The following is a 21989-nucleotide window of genomic DNA, read 5'->3' on the forward strand; positions in this document are numbered from 1 at the left end:
TATTCACACTCCCATGGATGGTGGTGGCAGTTAAGCAGGTGAAAACTTCTCCACACCACCTTAGTGAGCATACGTACATGAGGAGGCCAGGGGATCGGGGGGCTTGAGAAGAGTTGGACACACTAAAGCATGAATGGTTGGAAGGTGCCATGGTTGAACAGGGATCCTAAACAAGTAGAGGGGAAGCTAAAAAAGGAAAACTGACTTACAGATTTGGATAATAGTATCTGTCAAACGATCAATTAATATGCATTGAGCTTTCCTGAAACTGTCAAAACAAATATTGTCTTAATTGGCTAGACTGGGTGCAACCTTTTTTAACAGAACTAAAATTCACAAATATATATCGGGAAATTATGAAACTATGAAACTTAAACCTGATACATTACTATTGCAGCCAACCCATCTAACATATATTGATACGGTCATTTAAGCAATCCGGGCATGTGCATTGTCTGGAGCAGAGAGAGACGTATCCTAGTATTAAATTCCAATATTACTTTCATTAGATAGATATATTACTACCTAGGTTGATGGGTTATCACTGAACTTAAAGTTGCTAGATTTAATTGTACTTTGGTTTGCACTAATTGATCTTTAAGGCAAAGATTGTGAAGTATCTTAAAATCAGAACAGACCAGCTGAGGGAGCATTGATTCAGAAGGAGATGGCTCTGTCAAAACTGATTTCTTTAATTGGGTCTGGAGCTAGATCAGAGGTCAGTAGATGCAGAAAAGAATGGAGAGGGCCCCCCAAAAAAAGCTGAAGAAACTGACAACCTCCACTCAACAACTATTGGCATTAGATTCAACTGGGTTCTGGGAATGTGCTGTGCAAGTTACAAATATGGGAAGCAGATTGACAGCTTTTAGTGGAACTTGCAGGCTAGAGTGTTGTCCAGCGATGATGCTCCATTTGTCACAGGACTTCCCTCTACAATCCATGATGTCAATAAATTACCCACTCAAATATTTTACAAGCTATCTGCAAGCGCTGCAGCGTTGTGACTGGATTTTAAGAAAAGTCCAGAACCATTCAGTTCGCAGACCCTTTATTATATAGCGACCTATAACAGTCATCTTAAAAACCTGTATTAAGTCTAATGTTGACTCAAGAAATGTTGAAAAGCATTTGGATGCAGCAATTTTGATCACAATAGTGGTCACTCATCTCATCATTGTAGTATATGTTTTACCCCTGTTTTACCCCTGATGTTATATGCCCTCAGTTTGCCTCTAAACTATGTATAGCGCTTCCTGAGTGTATGTCTCCACAAGTGTGTGCCTGTGCATGTGGGCAGCTACATGATAGATATAGCTATAGGTAAGGTGAGTCAGACTCCCATAGCAACCCCTCCAAATTCTATTGTTAATAACTTTTTATTTGAGTAACAGATTTGACCAATATTTCAAAAGTGATTAAGGACTCGCCGGCCCCTGCAAACGGCAAAGTTTCGTAAAGATTTGTTAAAAAGTAAAAAAGTTATTAAGAAGACATAAAACAAAATCTCCAAAAGCGCGGCCTACTTCCCATTCATTTTCCGATAGAGAAACAAGGTACATTTTTGTGAAAGAGCACAGCTCAAACCGCTGAAAGGATTTGGACCAGGTCGAAATCAATTTGGGCAAGAAGCATTGACTCGCGATCCATGAGTGGTTTGGAGTTATTCCATGCAGTAATTATTTAAATATTTGGGGGAGATGGGGGACCTGTCTCAAAAAAAGATATATATTTATCAGGGATTTACCTAAAACTGAGTGTTTTTAGAAATGAAACAGCCGCCATCTTATTTTTCTCTCGATGTGAGAGATAACCACAGTTATAGCCAAGGATGATGGGAAAAGAAAAGTAGTTTAAAAGCTATTTGCAGATTAGAATAATTGCAAATGTGTTTAGTCTAGAGGTGGGGAGGATGTTGGAGGATACCAAGTGAAATTTGGGAGTAATAGGAGGTCCAGGGACTGAGTCTGCAACACAAAGCCTTCTGTAGCCTCAGCTTTAGCCTCTATTAGCCGACATCGCAAAGCAAACTGCATCACAGAAACAGCATGCGTTTTGGGTGGAAAGAGAGAGGGCAGGGGATGTGAGGAGGCCAGCTGGGGAATGAGGGGAACTGGTACAGAGGAGGGGGGCACTTGGTGAAGGCCTACTGAGAGCAGGAGAGCATTTTTTTCCGACAGTTTCCCAAAATTCATGGCTATATCTGAGGCTATGAAGGACTACTGATATCCGCGGCTAAGAGTAGTTCCGTGCCCGTGGCTATACATTTTGGAGCGTCTGTGTTTTATTTCTTTTTAAAGTTATTTTCTAGATATAGTGACGTCAGGGGTGAACAATCACTGTCCATGGCCAAAGGCCATGGTCTGTGTCACAGTAGGTATTTGGGAGTCTTATCTATTTTGACTGTGTGTTTACAGACTTTCTTACATGTGAGGCTGTTTAGAAAAACAGAAGAAAATTGTTCAAAGAATCTACACAAAAAAGAGTCTACTCTAGTTTTAAATACCCCATACGCTGTATTTTAGCCTGTGTATTGTCACCTATGCCATTATATCTTGTGTAATTGTACCTATTAAATGTATCCCCATATAATATAGTATTATACTCTGCTTTCTTTATCTTCATCTACCTTACATATCTACATGAGCAGTATTTTACTGTTTTGATCTTTTAACTTCCATTCTATTATAAAACCCAAAGTGAGCTCCCCACCTTTAAGTAAAGGATTGTTTTGGGGTACATTGAGTGTAGTATTTTAGCACATTTGGAGTGCTGTTTTGATTTTATGAAGGAACACCACATTTCCTTTATCGGTTAGGTGTACTCTATCATGTCTATAGTAATTGGGTATGTAGAACTGTATGTTGTTGTTCGAAATCCATAATTGGTTGTGGTCTCTCATGAATGCTGATACTACTTTATCATCATCCACATTAAATAACTCCATGAGTAGTCATGTATTGTATTGACACCTTTTAAGTATCATTATATCACTACTGTTTCTTTTGTAATTTATATTCCATTTTGTCATTTATTAGATTTTTTAAATCTAATATCCGGGGCGACCTAGCACCCACCCGCTGGGCAGCATTGCTATGTGAGGTTAAAAGTGTTAACCTGTGCACCTACCGCTTTATACCGGCAAATGGTACTTCGAATGTTCGTGGATGTGTGATATCTGCGGCTATGAGAGGGTTTTAATATGCGAGGACTGCGGCTATAGAAAAAAAGGGAGTGAAGGTCTTGAGGATCGTGCCTAGAAACAGCAATGGGCTAGTGTGTTTAACCGCAACTTTCCTGCATCCACTCAGTGCGTGCCATTGCTACCCGCGGTCAAAAGTGGTACTCTGTGCAGCCGCGGCTATCTACCAGCAAATGGTAAGTCAAGTCGGTGTGGACGTGTCGAAGCGTGGGTAATAACAGCCGAACCGGCAAGGATTCCCTATAACCGTGGCTAAAACAAGCATGTGCGTATAAGCGTCAGTGCATTTTTGCCTTTTCGATGGTTGTTCTGATAGATGCGGCTACTATTATAGCTGCGTCTATTGGACATACATTTTCTGTGCAATATTCATCTTTTTAGGTGGATGATACAGGTCAGAATTTTATCTGCATGTGTTATTTTGTGTGCTTAGGTGTTCTCTTGTTTTATTTGAAGTTTTAAAGGTTGGCTTATTTTGGTTTTCAGTTCTTAGAAAATGTATGTGTACCCACGGCTAGAAGAAAGATTTTAGCTGCGTTGAATAGCTGTGCCTACTAGAGATGCTGCGCAGGTTTTTACATGTGTTTCAGTGTTTATAATTGGCTAGTGTTAATGTTGTAAATGTGTACTTCTTTGCAATAGGTTGCAGTGAATGTGTCGGCCATCTTATTAGTTTTCTTACAATATAGTTCTCTTTTTCTGCTTTTGATTTTGGAAAGTATGAAACCCACCATTTTGTCTACTATTCTCATTTTGACTGCACTCACACTGTGCAGTTTATGTTAACAGTGACAAAATATGATTGGCATTAATCAGTTGATTGTCATTAGTGTGTTGAAAGTTCTATTTGATAATATGTTGCTAACGGGACCAGTGATATTTTGTGTGTATCTTACTGTATTTGTTAATAAGGAAGTGGTCCTGCTGTATATGTAGAAAATGGGTGGGAACAATTGTTGGAAGTTGTTTATTTTTTTAAGTAAATGTATTTCAGTGAGATGCATGATATAGAATCACTAAGTATACTTCATACACTCAAAATAAAAGAATGATCACAGAGCAGTAGAAAAGTCATTTCATTTGCAATGCTTTAATTATCAGTTGTGGTGTGTATTAAATTGCTTTTTGGGGTGATATGAAAATGTGTGTGCTTTAAAAAGATTTCTCTTGCTGGAGGGGGTGATCTGAAAATGTGTGTACCTTAAATTGATTTTTATTGCTGGAGTATGTTACTGTGTGGTTATCTATAAGAGAAAATACACTGTCTTCATTTGTTGGTTGTTTTGTGAAACCTAGTGTTTAATTTCATGAAAAATATATTTGATTGGTTTTATTTTTAAATATTCACTCATAACGAATATAGGAATGGTATTAGTTGTGCAAACTCCTATTCTGTAAAAAAGAAATTGAATGTTTATTCCGGTGCAAATTGCCCCAATAAATGCAGCCACACTATGGGTTCAGCAATCCAATTTCAGTCCACAAATAATATTTGCAGTATGGGTTTGTTGTGCCCACTCTTTTCATTCGTTTTTTTCAGTTTTTATTTTTGTAAAATAAGAGGATAAAAAAGAATTGGCACGAAATTTCCGTTATATATTTGTTGGGGCAGCAATTACTTTGTTCTTGTAAAATATGTCTTGTGTAACTATGTAGGGTGCAATTTCAGACCATAAGCAGTTGTCATATTTTGAACATATTACTTTGCAGTTGTGCAGATTGGGCGTAGGTAGGATGGGAGGAGGTTGGGTGGCAGTGACTGGAACAGAGGAAGCAATGGAAGTGGAAGAGAGTGACACAGATGTGCTTTTCTACAGCAGATACCTGTGTGCAGATTATAGGTCATGTGTTTGTACATTTTGATGGAAATTAGCCTTCCTATAGGATACCGCCACATTGTTGTAATGGAATTGGATGAGGTGCTGAATCAAACTAGAGGTTGCAAAAGGTTGGGATGCTTTATTGGAAGCTTCCATCTGCAACAAATTACAATGGAAACACACTGAACTTCTTTAATGTCCTCTTTACTTGATACTACTGGACACAGAAATACTGCCAGCTGTCAGTGGGCACACTGGTTCTTCCATGGAGTTAAGGCTAATATTTAGCATACCCATGCACATCTTTATAACTTTGTTTTATTGTGTTTTATTCTCTGTACTGAGCAAGTTTCCTGTAAGGTCTGAGCAAGTGATTTGCAAATTCCCCAAGAAATTGACAATGTACAATGCAAGCTGTTTTATAAAGAATGACATTAGTTGTGCAAACTCTAATTATGTTGAAAAGAAATAGAATGTTTGTTTCTGGTGCAAATTGCTATCCACAATATTTGAAGTATGGGTTTGTTGTGTCTACTCTTTTTATGATTTTTTTCCTGTTTTTAATTTTGTAAAATAAGGGAATTCAAGAAATTGCCACTGAAACAAATGTCTATGGGCCTCATAACACGGATGGCGGAGAACCATGGTGCTATTAGCGCCATGGTTCATGCCGGTAAAATACCGGCACCGCCTTGGCGGAAAGGGGAATTACCGCCCCATTCCAAGGTTGGCGGGGCGGTAATTCCCCCTTCCACCATTGCCCTTCCCCATTCCCATTTTTGCCCCATAGGGCTCAATGGGAATGGGGAAGGCGCTAATTACGGTACCGCAAATTGCGGTACCGTAATTAGCTCCCTGGGTCCCTTTGCGGGTTGGTTTTTAATGCCTGTAAAAAGCAGGTGTTAAATCCCCCAACCCGCAAAGGGGCCTCGTAGTAAGGCAGTAAGGATTTACCGGTACCGGTCTCCGGTATCGGTAATTCCTTACCGCCATCCGTGTAATGAGGCCCTATATCTTTCTACTGGCCTCAATTGATTTGGTGTTCTAAAATAGCTCTTCTGTAACTATGTAGGGTGCGATCTCACACCATGATGCATTTATCATATTTCATACACACTACTTGGCAGTCATGCAGATTGAATATAGATAGGATAGCAGGAGGTTGGGTGGAGGTGGCTGGAACAGAGGAAGCAACCAAAGTAGAAGAGAGTGGTGCAGATGTGCTTTTCTACAGCAGATGCCTGTGTGTAGATTATAGGCCATGGATTTGTACATTTTGATGGAAAATAGCCTTCCTGTAGGGTTTCTCCATATTTCTGTAATCAAATGGGATGAGGTGTTTAATCAAAGTGGAGCTTGTAAAGGTTTGGGATAGTTTATTGGAAGTTTCCATCAGCAACAGATTAAAATAGGAAACACTGAATTTCTTTAATGTTCTTGTTACTCTACTGCTACTTGATACAGAAATACTGGCAGCTGACAATGACAATTTTCAGGGCACACTGGTTCTTCCATGGAGTTAAGGCAACTATGTAGTATTTAGCATACCGATGTTTGTTTGTTTATTGATTTGTATTGCGAGCCAAACCCAAGGGTATGTGGGCGCATTTGCACAAGGTTACAAGTATACTTTAGGCGGGTTACTATGATTAGAATGACATACGTTACAAGTGTTACAATTGATTATATAATGCAACAACAGTTAGAGAAATACATACAATTTTGGAAAGAGACATCAAAGTGCATAACAGGTACAGGATACGCTATCTAGGTGGTAGATAACAGGAGTTACAATATATGGTGGTTCATATAGTGACAATTGCTAGATTTTAGACAAGGCAGGTGTTTTAGAAGTCCTTGGCTACGAGCCAGTTTATGGTGTTTCATCTGAAATTGCAGAAGGGTTGGGCCACTCTTAAGGAGGGAGGGAGAGTGTGCCATAGCTGTGCTGCCATCACAGGGAAGCTGCCCCCCTGCTTTTCTTAGTCTGAATCTTGGGACAGCCAGACAGTGTGAGTTCACTTTCCTAATAGGATGTGCAGTGGATTCCGAGAGGTATGGTGGAGCGGCATTATTGAGGCACTTGTGGGTTAGAGCGGTGGCTTTCAGTGTGATTTTATCATTACTGGAGAGCCATTTAGTCTGTCTCCTCAATTCTGAAATGTGCTCCCTCCTCGCTATGCCAAGTGCTGACGGAAGAGCATTATTTTGGAGGGTTTGGATTTTCTTAACAATGTTTTTATTTGCACCCAAGTATAATGCATTACAGTAATCCAACTTGGAGAGGATAAGGGCCCTGTCTAGGGTAATACAACTTTCTTTGAAAAGAAAATGTTTGCAGGTCCTGATCAGCTTGCATGTATATGCTGTCGCAGAGGCCATGGCGTTCGCTTGTTTGCTTAATGTGAGGGTTGAGTCGAGGTAAAAACCTACTGTTTTCACCTCTTTTACCACTTTAAAGGAGTGTCCATCTGTATTGAATGAGGTGTTTTTAATGCTAAGTTTGCTCAAGTTGGTTGCCGATCCTAGAATGGGGAGCTCGGTTTTGTCGTCATTCAGGCATATGCCATGGTCAGCCATCCATGCCGTGATGATTTGGTAGGTTTTGTTCAGTAAGGCCATGTCCTTATCATAATCGCCAGTAAGGGGTATGAGGGTCTGGGTGTCATCCGCATAGTTAGTGTAGGTGACACCCAGATGGTCCAGTTTGTCGAATCCTGGTTTTGTGAATATATAATACATAGTTGAACATCTTCAGAACTTTCTTTGATTGCAATCATGCAGATTGGGTATAGATAGGCTAAGATGAAGTTGGGTGGAGGTGGCTGGAACAGAGGAAGTGCTAGAAGTGGAAGAGAGTGACATAGGCATGCTTTTCTACAGCAGATATCTGTGCGCAGATTGTAGGTCATGGGTTTGTCCATTTCGATGTAAATTAACCTTTGCATAGGGTTGCTTTATTTATTTTATTTATTTATTTACATTTATAAAGCGCTCACACAGCCCGCAGGCATCGAGGCGCTGTTACAGGAATTGTTTGTTTTTCTTAGTTGCGTTTTTTTGTCTTAGTTACGTATTTATAACGCGCTTAAACACCCGGAGGTTTCTAAGCGCGGACCCGGGGATCGAACCTGTTGCTGCTTCGTGTCGTCTTGCTTCCAAGACGCGCACGCTGCCGCTGAGCTATCCTCCCGGGACATATTGTCGTAAGTGGACTGGATGTGGTGCTTAATCAAATTAGAGGTTAAAAAAGTTTTGGATGTTTTATTGGAAGCTTCCATCTGCAATAGCTTACAATAGGAAACACACTGAACTTGTTTATGTCCTTCGTACTCCAATGCTACTTGACACTGAGATACTGCCAGTTGTCAGTGACAGTTTTCTGGGAACATTGATTCTCTCATGGAGTTAAGGTAAATATTTAGCATACCCATGCATATCTTCAAAACTTTATTTCATTGTTTTTTTCTCTCTGTGCTGAGCAGGTCTCCTCTAAGGATTGAGCAAGTGATTTGCAAATTCCCCAAGAAAGTGACCATGTCCAAAGCAATTTACACATATCCCTGGTGTTTATTTTATTTATATGTTGAAATATGTCAGCAGGATATGTAACTGAAGTGGGGGCCTTAACAAAGACCCTGGGGCATTACCTGACATGGTAATGCCCCCGCGGCTTTGGATTTAGTGCTATTACGACTCTTGCCAATTAGCCACGGATACTAATAGTGTCTTTTTTCAGTTGCAAAACACACCAGCATTTGGCAACTGAAAAAGATGTCCACGATGGAATTGGATACGAAGTCTGTTCACTCTTTTGAGGGCCGCCATTTAAAAGAGGACGAGGTCATGTGCAATTTCTGTGGTCAGGTTTTGTGGAGGGAACCTTCAAACAAGCCATCACAAAGTTTGGGAACCTCAATGTTTATTCAACATCTTGTCCACGTACATTGGGACGAAATGGATGAATCTTATAGGAAGGCTCATATGAAACATAAGGTGAAAGTGCATGGAGCAAGATTAGTAGACCATTATTTATCATCTGTACCAAGGAGTTCCAATACAATTACTAGTTATTTACCATTAACACCGAAATTCAGTCCATTATGCCTGCGCCTGATCTTTCAAACTATGTGGTGATGTGTAAAACCTTTCACAGCTTGATTGAGGTGGGAAGTTGGCTGCTTCCTAGATGATTTGGGCAAGGCTCTGTTAGAACATATGGCCACTTGCGAATGCCAGGAATATTTTTAAGTGTCCCTTTTTTACCCCATTCTTTAGAAAAAAATATACAAAATTGTACAAAATACAAAATTTGAAAACAAATATACGTTCATTTTTAACCTTTTGTTATATGTATGACCCTTCCCAGTTCTTACCTCTTTTTACCTTTTCTGTATGTATTATCATAGGTGCCAGCTTTTGATTTTCAATATGGGGGCACTTTGTTTTTTAATGTAGGCATAACGTGATTGGCGTATTTACATACTTCTTCAGGAATTTAGACACTACTAGAATTGAAATTGTGTATCTCGCCGCATTTTCATTTAGATTGACATTTTAATATTTTACTTGGGTTTTAACACTGAGTTTTAATAATTGTTGGTGTTCTATTGTGTTAAACTGTTCCTCTCGATTTGCGCACTGTTAAAAGTGCGCATTGCCCCCTAGAATGCTACTTGCCACTTTGCATGCAGTGAGAACTGCAGTTCCCATTGTTTCTGTAGCTCACTTGTTTCCTTTTTTACCCTGACCAGGTGTGTGAGCGCCGGCGCGTGAGGAAGAAGCTGGTTAGTGCCGATTTGTGTAAGGTTGTGGAACTTATGTCCCTTCCTTATTGTGTTGGCCTGCTGCCTATCACGGTCACTAGGTAAGCTATCCCTCTGTTATCCAACTGTAGCCGTTTTTGCATCATTATATCTTTTGCACGAAATTGTGCTCAAAGCAGGTGTAATAACATAGTTCAGAAATATCTGACTTTGGGACTTACTCCTGCGAATTCGGACACATGGGCGCTCATAAGGACCTTTCTGAATCGACTAATTTTATTTCAAAAATCACTTTTATATGGAGAAAAAAGGATTCATATACTTTGATGGTGCATGCATTGCAGCATGTACCTTTGAAGCTAATTGTTCCCACCAAAACACCATGTGTACCCATTCCCAGTCTGACTCATGATCATGTTCATATTATACCTAATACCCAATAAAACACATGTTTCCCTAAGTTGTTGTTGGGGCCTACTCAGTCTAATATCATGACTGCTCCCAAAAATACCATTACTATCTTGCTTCATAATAAACACTCATTATGTGCACATGATATTGAAATTGCTGACTATATCTCTCAATTCAAACCAGATATGTTTGCAATCATGGACACCTGGTTGCATGACACAGCTCGAATATCTGCTAATAATGTTATACCTGAGGGCTATAATATCTTTACAGCAGATCAAAAGGCGAAAAGAGGAGGGGGAGTGGCTTTAATTGCAAAGGAGCACTTGGATTGTCATGCTACTCTTGTTATGTAGAAGGCAGTGAGAACATGGTTACTACATTAAAATTGCTCACAGTGTCTCGATAACTCTAATTCTCTTTACAGGCCCCCTCAACTTCTTCCCTTGTTTGAAGAACACATTTTGGCCCTTATGAATAGCTTGTTGAAATTGAACTCGCACACCATTATACGTGGTGATTTTAATCTATGGGCTGATTAAGTAAATGACTCTAATGCCCAATCTTTATTATCCTCTTTTGAGGCCATATGGTTTCTATCAGCTTGTTGATGAAAAAACCCATCACGGTGGTCACATACTGGATAGGAACTTGGTTCAAAATATGTCTGATCCCAGTATTTACATTCAGACCTGTCCATGGTTGGATCATTCCTTAATAACATTGAAGCTAAGCCCATCTGCAGCACCTCTTAAACTAAACTCCAATTCACGGGTTGAAATAAAATACAGAAGACATCTCTTCCTCTGATTTCTCCAAAGTTCTCGCTTCCTCTGATTTCTCCAAAGTTCTTGCTTCCAAGTTAGGTGTGATATCTATCCATAATTGAATTGATATTTTATTTCTATCGTGCTCATACACAAGTGTTTCAGAGCGCGACAAGGCAAGGGAGGGGAACAGGGGAGAACAAAACAACAATCTTACTAGGCCCAGTGATATTGAGAACGTGCAAATGCATGGGGGAGGGGGAGGAGAAAAGTGCAAGGAAGGGGGAGAAGTGGGAAGTGAGGAGCAAAAGAATAACAGAATACATAACAATAAATAAATAAATAATAAAAGCAACAAAAATAGTAGTGCAACCAGCAAGTGGCAAGTGCTGAGTTTAAGGCAGCAGACAGGGTAGGTAAGATAGGTGCAGGAAGAAAAAGGGGGGGCTGTATGGGTACAGATACAGACCCCAGTGCAAGGGGTGGCCCAGAGGCAGTGTGGGAGGGTGGCAGTGTGAGCAGGAACCTGGGCCCAGAGGGCAGAGGGTGGCCAGGTGCACGGTGCCAGGAGAGAACCAATCAGCAGGGGATGAGGGGGGTAAAGGCGGAAGCAAAGGGTAAGGTCTTGAGGTATTTCCAGTACTGGAGATGGTTCTCCTCAAGTTTTAGAGTGGCAGGGAGCCTGTTCCAGAGTGAGGCACCGGCCGAAGACAGAGATCTACCCCCAGCTTGTTTCTTTGAAAATGACTGACCCTGAGGGAGTTAGAGGTATAGGAACGAAGAGCTCAAGAGGGGAGGTATTTGCGGAGGGATAGCTTAAGTTATTTTGGACTCAGGCCACAGAAAGCCTTGTGGACAATGCAGAGGGTTTTGAATTTAATCCTTGCATTCACTGGGAGCAAGTGGAGAGATTTTAGAGCTGGAGAGATACGATCCCAGTGCTTGAGGCCAAGGACACGTCTTGCATTCCTGTTCTGGATTAGTTGCAGAGGGCGGAGAGTAGAGGCAGGTAGGTTTAAAAAGTGGCTGTTACAATAGTCCAACCTAGAGAGAAACAGACCTTGGGAGACAGTAAGCTTCTGGGGGAAGGAGAGGAAGGGCAGAGTTACTCTGAAGAGCAGAGTTACTCTGAAGAGCTGCAGTAGGAAGTTTGACTTTTTAGAGACAGAGATGTGGGTGGAGAAGGAAATTGTGGAATAAAGATGACCCTGAGGTTCTTAGCCTGGCAGGTGGGTGTAGGAGGAGCGCCAAGGGAGGCTGGCCAGAGAGTGAGGGGAAAGGATGGAGAAAGTGTGCTGATGAGGAGGATCTCAGTCTTGCAGGCATTCAGACAAAGATCATTGGCAGAACACCAACTTTGAATGGCAGTACGGCAATCAGAGATGAGAGAGGGAGTGGAGGTGGCTGAGAGCAGCCTGAAAATTAGTTGGGTGTAGCACTGGAAATTTGAGTCGAAATGGCAATGCAGTGGGTGAGAGTTGCCAGGTATTGGTTGAAAAGCCAGGGTAAGAGGTTAGACTCCTGGGGAACACCACAGGTAGAGAGGGAGATTGATGACAGGAAGGACCCCAGTAGGACCTGGGAGGGATGAACAGAGAGAAAAGAGGTCAGCCAGGCCAGAGCCTGATCGGTGATGCCCAGGTTATCATGGAGATGGTTGAGCAGGATTGTATGGTTGACTGTGAGTAGGATGAGGGCAGATGGAATGTTAGAGTCAAAGTTGGAGAGCAGATCTTTATGGATGTTCAGGAGAGTAGTTTCCGTGCTTCTGACAGCTCTGAAGCAAGACTGGTCATCATGGAGACAGCCAACAGAATCAGAATGAAGGTTAAGCTGGGAGGGAGATGGCCAGCTTTTCCAGGAGTTTGCCCAGAAAGGGAGTAATGGATATTGGGCAATAGTTAGCCAGACAGGAATGATCAGCTGTGGGTTTCTTGAGAAGAAGATGCACAAGGGAGTGCTTCCGAGGCGACTGGAAGGATTCTGAGGCAAAGGAGTGGTTGCAAAAGGCAGCAAGGGCCAGAGCGACGGTGTCAATGTGGTCCTTCATGGTTTTAGAGGAAAAGGGATGAACCTGTTTTGACGAGGCTTTCATAGATTGGACTTGTCTAGCGACCTCATCTGGGGGAGAAATGAGGAAAGGATGAGAAGGGGGGTAGGGAGTTGGTTGAGGGAGGGTCAGCAAGCACAGATGAAAAGCGGAGAGGAGGGGAAGGGGAAGATAGGGTGGACAGGATGTCGGGGGTTTTTGAGATAACGTGAGAGGCAAGGGCCTTGTAAAGAGCCTGACAGGCAACAGGAAGAGTAGTAGCTGCAGTAGGATTGGCCAGCTCCTTGCAGATTTTAAAGAGTTCGGCTGAGCTGTTATATGTCGCAGAGACACGGGCATGAATGTGGACTCTCTTCTTGGTGAGGACAGAGAGTTGGTATAGCCTTTGGAGCAGGCAAGACGCCAGTTTGTCAGAGGATGAACAAGAAGTCCTCCATTTCCTCTCAGCCGTCCTACACTTACGTTTAAGTTTAGTTAGGTCGAGTCATACCAGGAATTGCACTTGGCTTTGGACTTCAAGCGGATCCTCATGACAGGGGCAAGAGCATCAAGAGTATCAGAAATAGAAGAGTAGAGAAGGATAGGGCTGTGGCAGGGTGTGAGTCAGCCAGAGGAGGAGAAGGGGAGAGAAGGTGGCAGCGAAAGCCTCAACAGACACACATTTGATGGACCGGATGTCCGAGAAGGTGGGTGGCAGTGTAGGGGTAGGCTTGGCTTGGGGGGAAGAGAGTGAGAGATGAGACGAGAGGAGGCAGACTACAGTTGATATTTTAGCCTCAGAAAAAAACTATGTTGAAAAAGACAAAAACTCTTTAAAAATCTTGGTTTAGTGACTCCATCACTGAGACTAGAAAAGCTAAGAGAGCTATGGAACGGGAATGGCAGAAGAACCCATGCTCCTCCACTTCAGGCAAATATAAGACTGCAGCACGTAATTATAAAACTATCATTATCGAAGCAAAGGCACAAAACCTTACCTCTCGCATTATTGGAGCTAAATCTTCTAGTGAATTATTTAAGATTCTCAAGAAATTTGAAAATAAAACCCCATCCTTTCCCCCTATTATTAAAGATGCGGTATGGTGCCAGTCTATTCAGGACGAATTATCCAAAATAATCTCAGGACATCGAGCCAAGATTGCTAATCATTCAGCCAATATTGCCCCCATACTTGCACCGACTGCTGTCAAAATCGCTCTCTGAAGAATTTCATTCTATCTTGTTCCCTAAATTTGAATTCCATCAATGCACAGAACAAGAGGTACACGATATTCTCATAAATCTTAAACCTGCTTCATGTGCCGGCAACCCATGTCTATCAAACCTCATTAAGGGATCTTTGATTTGCTGATCCCTTGGATAGCGAATATGATAAATGCCTCCTTTATTGAAGGCACTGTGCCAGCTTCACTGACAAATGCCTGGATCACACCACTTTTCACCTTGGACCCGGCAGTCGCTGGGAATTACTGGTCTATAACATCTGTACCATACCTACTTAACATTATTGATATGACGGTATATGTTAGTTGTGAAAGTATATAGAGAAAAAGGTATTCTTGGTGTGCGCCAGTCCGGCTTTAGAACCTAACACGGGACTGAGACTGCGCTATTGGACCTTAAATCTAGTATTTTGAATATCGCGGAGAAAGGCCATCCTGCTCCTTTAATGCTCTTGGACCGCTCTGCGGCATTCGATCACATAGATCATGGACTTATTTATGAGAGGATGGTTAGTGTTGCTAATTGGTATGAGAAGGCTGCTTTATGGCTCTTATTTATATTCTTTAGGCCCTACCTCAACCAGAGTGGCTGTGGGCAATGTTAAGGCCACTCCGGTTATCTGCCTATCTGGAGCACTGGAGGGTTCTTGCTTGTCCCCTACACTCTTTAACATATATGTGAGACCCTTTCTTGATATGATGGATGCTCTGGGTGTCCACTACGCCAATTACACAGACGATACCCAGGTGCTCCTTGAGCTTACTGGCAACTATGATATTGATGTAGAATGCAATTGTAATGTATATTATGAGATTTAAAACTGGATGGCTCACTAGTCTTTAGCCTTGAATAATGATAAAACCAAGTTATTAGTGGTTGCAACAGGCCCTCGGTTGAAAAATCTTGACTCCAGATACTCCTCTTTTAACATCTTTGGGAACGTGATTCCTGTCAGCACTAAGGTAAAAACATTAGGGGGTGTGCTGGATTCAGAACTTTCTGCCGGTGAAACAGAGAATCTGGCATAAGATTCTTGCTTTGACTTTTAAATGCCTGAATTCTGCTGCTCCCCATTACCTCATTGATCGGATATCTCTCCAGCAAAATGTTAGAACACTTTGCTTTAACAACTCTGAGGCTCTTTATCAACCCCGGTTTAAGCTGAAAACCATCAAATGTACTAGCTTTGATGTACGAGCTCCCCAAGAGTGGAATTCTATTCCCGTTGTCTTAATATCTTGCACCACCTTAGTAACATTTAAGACGGCTGTTAACACTTTGCTTTTCGGCTTTCCTGTATGACCTTTGATATGCTCCATCTGGACCCCATTTGATGATGCTATTTCTGCCTTTGTTTTGTTCATTCATTTTGTTTATCTGTGCGCTATGAGGGATCTGGGTGTGTAGCGCTCTGTAAGAACATTAAATAAATAAATACATAAATAAAACTACCTGGGCATATGTTATTCTTGCAGTTGGTACATTTTTTACTTTTTCAGTGCTGGTTAAATGTGATTGGTTGGGGCTGAACAGTGTAGCACAACAGTCACAAAGAAACGGCCATTAAATAAGGGGCTTGTAGCACAATGTTTAACCAAAGTGAGAGATCCTCAGGATAAAATGCCTAAAAACATTGTGAGCTCTCAAAGTATGCAATATTGTATACATAACAATACAAATGTCAAAACAGGTCAAAATTATTTTGTCAATGATGAATTTCTTTGAGTGATGGGTCACACATGTTTTAAAATATTAGATGGCTGTGCCCACCGGTCATGGTCAAAGACCATGGCTAGTGGTCTGGTAGGATTTTAAAATGGACCGCGGACATGGCCAAAGGCTGTGCCAACTGACCATGGCCAAAGACCATGCTATCTATGGATAACAACACCCTTCAAATTCAAGGAAAAACTTTAGTTGTAGGGATGTTAAGGTGAGCCGTACATTGTAGCAAAACCATTCAAATTCAAGGAAAAAAAGGTGAGTACTTAACACAACAAAACCCCTGAAATACAGCTAAAGCCACCTTAAATTTGTGCCACCTGTTGCGCAGCCTATGATCACAATGATGACATCACAGATCACATCACTGTGTGATGTTATCAGTGTTCTCCTAAAACATGTAATTAGTGATGCCATCAGAGATGTGATCTATGATGTCATCATTGTGGTCACAGGCTAGGCAACGGGCGCAAAGATAAGGTGGCTTTAGCTGAATTTCAGGGGTTTTGTTGCATTAAGTAGTTCTTACCTTAAAGTCAATGCAACTAAAGATGTTTCCTTAAATATACATATAGATAGATATACATGAGCCCTCCTCAATTACTGCTAGCATACACTATAAACAGTGTTTCCTCAGTACTAATGTGTTGTACACACTGTGGCAAGACAGAAGAAGGACTCTGACCAGAGGACATATTATGAAGGGGCTTTATTGTACTTTAAAGAAAACCCCTATCTAGCCGCATTGCTAAAAGGGGAGTTCCCTTCCTAACAAACGATACTAAGGTGCTCGCCAATAGTCACAATAACAAAAATGGTTCTCTGTCCAAACCTATTCTCTAAACTGGTCCAACCACTTAGAAACAATATAAAAGAAAAACTAGACGTACTGTCCTGCCTTCAGAGTTGTTCACCCCGATCTCTCTCAGGGCTTACAGGAACCCCTCCTGGTTTCACATCTAATCCTTATCGATAGAAATCAATTCTCCTTGGTTTAACAGTTCTTGACCTTCTGTCTAACTTCCAAAAGTTTCTCAAGTCTACAAAATAAAGTCTCAAGTTCCTGAAAACATCATATGTCCAAGTTGTTGAAGGTGGAGGGATACCTCCCTGGTCCCGCTCCACCACTTCAGTCGATTTCTTCTCACTAAATGTACGTCTTGTTGTCTCTGTGTCCCCCTCAAATTGGTTCTTCAGTTGCCTTATTGGGCCCATCCGGCTAAGATGGGCTTCTCTGTCCCAGTGTCTACTTTACTACCAGGGGTATTGGTTATCCCTCTTTCCATATGCCTATCTTGGTTCTTTGTAGTTTCTGTGAGCCATTTGGCAGATTACAATATTTGGGTTTCTTGGGCTCCCTTAAGCCTTATTGTTACGTGGTTCTTTCTCTTCTCTCCGGGCCTTTTGTTAGGGACAATTCTCATAAATGTGCTAGTTCCCTCTACCTTAGAGCCCTCCAGCTCTTTTGCTACACTTTGGGGCTTTGAACTTTTTAATTCTGTTTGTTTTCTGTGTTTATTCCTTTGGTTATGGAGTTTTAGATAAACTCTGTAAGCATCATTTTTTCATATTTGTTACACATCACCCTCAGTGCAGTGACACAGGGAAGCCTTTCAGGCTGTCCAAAGGTTTAAATACCTTCTCTGGGATAAACTACTGTTTCCCAGAGAATGTAAAGTTAAATTGACTTTACTGGTATTTTTAAATTCCTAGACCCAGCACACACTATCTTACAATAGAGTGCTGGAGGGGTTACCTAGTATACCCTATGTCTAGAAACTCATGTAGCAGCCAAATGCTACCCTTTCCTATCAAAATGTCTTGTGGATGTGGTTTTACAACAAACTACCATGATATTTTCAGACCGCGAACACCGATAGCTAAAAATTGCGGGAGCCATGTTTTTCAAGATGGCGCCTAAGCCCCCTTTGTTTAAACAGGTTCCGGACTTCTTTTTTCACCATTTCTTTTTGCAAAGGTCCTTTTAGAGTTTGGCTCTTTGCGCCAAACCAGGTTTGGTCCCTTTGTTCTGCGCCTTTGGTGTGCTTCAGAACTGAAGACCTCCTCTGGCGCTTGAGTGTCAGGGGTGGGCAGGAAGTTAGGGAGGTGCCCGAAACCCCCTGTGCTTGGTCTCTTACGAGACCCAAATGCACTCTGGTGTGATTGGTTGGCTGACTGTCTGGCAAGGACTGCCACCCTGCTGGGTGAGTGGCAGCTAGGCTGGAATGAATGGGAGAAAACTGTTTAAAAGGCGAGTTTATTGAACTGAAAGGCAGAGTCGACCACTAGAATGAAAGAACCGAAGACGAGCTGGAAGAGGACGGCTGCTGCAACTACTGGACCGTTGGTTTGCCCGGTGGAGATCTGCTGCAGGTCTGAATCGCCAAGTTCACCTTGACAGAGAAGCCCCTTCAAGGACGACTTCTTCCTTTGAGTTGGTGGGTCCAATCAACTTGTAAGCCACCTGAATACCATTCTCGGAGCTGGTTAGGATTAACCAGGGGGAAGAACACCAGCATGTGTGCTTGAAGAACAGCAACTGGAATCGAAGATTTGCCAATTTGCCAGCTTTGCGACCAGTCCCTGTGCAGTGCAGGAGTCCCCTGATGTCCTCCCTCTTGTCCCCATGACTGAGGCTCAGGAACAGCGAGATCTGCAGGAACTGCCAGGAACAGAAGTCTTCAGCTGCATCTTTTTCTTCAATATAAGGTACTGTGAAAACCTGACTGAGAGAACTTACCTCTCACCGCACACGTTTGTGGAACTTTGGCAACTTGCAGACCTAGTCAGCTTGTGACCCGACATACAACCCTTTCTTCCGTGAACTATTTCTCAGAACCGTGGCAAAGACTTTTCCTTTTTAAATACCACAACCATTTTTACTTATACAAGACACTAGCCCATTGACTTTGGCCTACCTATTGCATTGAATCAACTCCTCTGGTGAACTCAAACTATTTGCACAGTTTTAAACTAACTCTAACATTCGTTTTATAGAACGTATGCCTTTTTGCTCCTACTTCAACGCTATTTGGCACCTACTTCAAGGGAGCTCAACTGCTTAGTAATCAGTATTGTAGTATAACTTGTGTGTGATATTGGTTACATCATTTAGTGAATGCTTTATAAATGATTGTGTAATAAATTAAGAAGTGTTTTACCAAGAAACCTTGAGTCTAAGTGTCTATCTGAATACTTGTCATTGTAGACCTTTGTGCAACACCCTTACAAGCTCACATTTCCTCTTAGAGATAAGCCTGGCTTCTCAGCTCGCTACCAAAAACTGTGTGGTACAGACTTATAGCAGAGGTTGGTTTTGCATACACCTGTAGTCATAGTTGTGTGTAGTGGTCCAAGAGGGTACTGCATGCAAACTTTGCCTAACACCTTTATGTCCCTGGTATGGGCTAGGGTAATCCTTCCCTCTTCCCCTTTCACTCTCTGGTCTATCTGTCCCCCTTCACTGTGAAAAACCTGGGTACCTTGTATGTCGCAGGGTTTGCTCCAAAGAGGTGGTGTCTGCTCTGTAGCTTTCTGGCTTTCCTATCTGAACACGAGTGAGCCCTGTGTTCTGCTCATCACAGCATGTCTCTGATCCTCGGCTGTCGCATTGCAGGCGGGTGATTCGTTCTGGGTTCCGGTAGTTTCTCGGGCACCTCCTGAGCAAAAGTCTGGCTGGGACTAGACTGAAGCATGTATTGTGAAGGCCCAGGCACAAAGGATACAATGAGTTTCTCCATCTGGCTGGTTGCTTGTCAGCTGCTCTGCTTAGTCACTCCCTAGCACAGAGGTCTTCAAACTGTGGGGCGCGCCCACCCAGGGGGGCCCAGCCGCATCCCAGGGGGGGGCGCCAGAGCCCAGCACGAAATGTAAAAAAAAGAAAAAAAAAACAATAATTTTTTTTTTTTTTAGATTGGAAGAAATGGGAAGGGGCAGCTCACATGGTCTGATTGGGCCATAAAACGGTCTTAGGCACCAATGAAAAAATAGCCAGCAGTTGCAAATGGATATTCAGTGTTTAGTCACTGACTGTTTGAATAGTACCCAAGGGGTTGTTTTTTGTTCCAATGTAAACAAATGGTGATATTTAAAGAATATTTATTCAGCAACAATGGTCAAAACTACTAGCTGCATAGTGAAGTAACTCCTCAAACTGGCCCACATTGGCCAAAAAAGTGGCCCATTTTTACTGGCCTACACTAGCATTTTGCATTTTTGGTACGGTCATCGCCCTATTGCCCTATAGGCCAGTCCAAGCCTGCCGGCTCATCCATAATGGGTGAGGGGGTGTCCACCTACTGGCCACCTCACCCATTATGGAGGAGCCGAGGAGCCAGCCCAGTGAAACACTGAGCACTCCCTCAGCTGCTTTTTCCAGCTGAGGGAGTGCTCCTGGGCTGGCTGAACTGTCAAAGGGAAACTCTGTTTGCCGTTGACAGTTCATTTCCCCAGCCGCACATGAACACTGAGCCATGCAACGCTGGGGGTGTTTTGCTTCTCCAGCCTTACATAGCTCATTGGAAATGCTGGCTGGGGCACTGCATGTATGTATGTGCAAGGGGGTGCTCCTGCGCCTCGTCGCACATACGGGCAGAGCAACCTGGAGCGGGGCATTTTAGCAACCACGCGAGGTAAGTTTATGGCGATTTATTTTTTATTTAAATGTGTATGGATGTGTGTATGCTTGTGTTATGGGACTGTGGTGGGAGCAGGATGGGCGGCAGCACTGGGATAGTGATGGGAGTAGGGTGGGTAGAGCCCAGGGTCTGTACTGGTAGCAGGGTGCGGTGACGGCACGCAAAAGTTCATAGCGATTTCTACATACTGTCCATCTGGCACTTTTGGGGGGGCCTGGCCTGCCCAAACTTTGCTCAGTGGGGGCCCACGCCAAAAAAGTTTGAAGACCACTGCCCTAGCAGCTCAATCTGGAAAAAGAAGCTGCTAGGGATATAATACATCTTCATCAGGGGGGTCGTCTGTGACCAGGGCTGGAGGGGGCTGTTGGGGAGCCTGGTGCCGGAGAACCTTTTGCACTACCTTGGTTTATCCGACCCCAAACATACTCCATCTTCAAAGTGTTCTTGATGCTCACCGGCCCCATTAAACCTCCAGCGCCCTGTTCTGTGTCTATCTTCATTAACAGCCACACTACCCGTGTCCTATGCATCATGGTCGCAATAGTACTGTGCGGTACTCCTTCCGGGCCCTTGTTGCATGTGGGTCCTTAACTTGTGCATGTGACCCATTTCCAACTGGAATGGCTCACCCAAAGGGTTTTTCCAACCAAAGTCAGCTTTGTGAAAAAGCTCAATTGATACCTTGTAACATTTATGTTGAACCCTGTCGCCTAAATGTGCCAAGAGTGTTCCAGAAGAAATGCTAACGCACATATCTTCACACTTTTTTCACCAAGATGTTGCTTTTAACTAATTTCCTAGAAATGCACGATGTTATATTATGCAACACATCACATATAATAAAGCAAACGATTCACAATTAAGGATGACTGGCAAGCGATGACATTAAAATGCTCCCGTTTGTATGTATTGTGCTTTCTTATAAATATTCTGATTTATCTATGTTCAGTCTCCAGCGTACAATCAAGTTCATCATTAGCTTTACAATAAAAGTACTCTTAGAAGTACATAAAAACGGATGACGTTTAAAGCAGTCGATAATATATGAATGAACTGTCTGCGCATCTGCTACGATGTGGGGTGAGATGAAGCATCCCCTTATTTGCATCTCATGGTGGTCGCATCAGGCTTGAGGAGCCCCACCTCCCAGCCCCTATTGTGAGTAGATGCATTAGCATGCAGTGCGTGTTCCACGCTCGTTGAGTAGAATTTAGAGCAGGGAAGACTCAAGTATTCCACAGGCCCCAATAAAAGAGAAATATTTACAAATGCTAATGCTCGATGTGGCTGTCGGCGAACCAAATCGTGTTCGGTCTACTTGGCGTTCAGCCTTATTTACAAAGCACAGGCAGGACCTGGTGCCTGTTGATTTGTGGAAGTACTAAAGAGA

Source organism: Ambystoma mexicanum, chromosome 4p (genome assembly GCF_040938575.1).
Source record: "Ambystoma mexicanum isolate Mex_15411 chromosome 4p, UKY_AmexF1_1, whole genome shotgun sequence".
NCBI lineage: Eukaryota > Metazoa > Chordata > Amphibia > Caudata > Ambystomatidae > Ambystoma > Ambystoma mexicanum.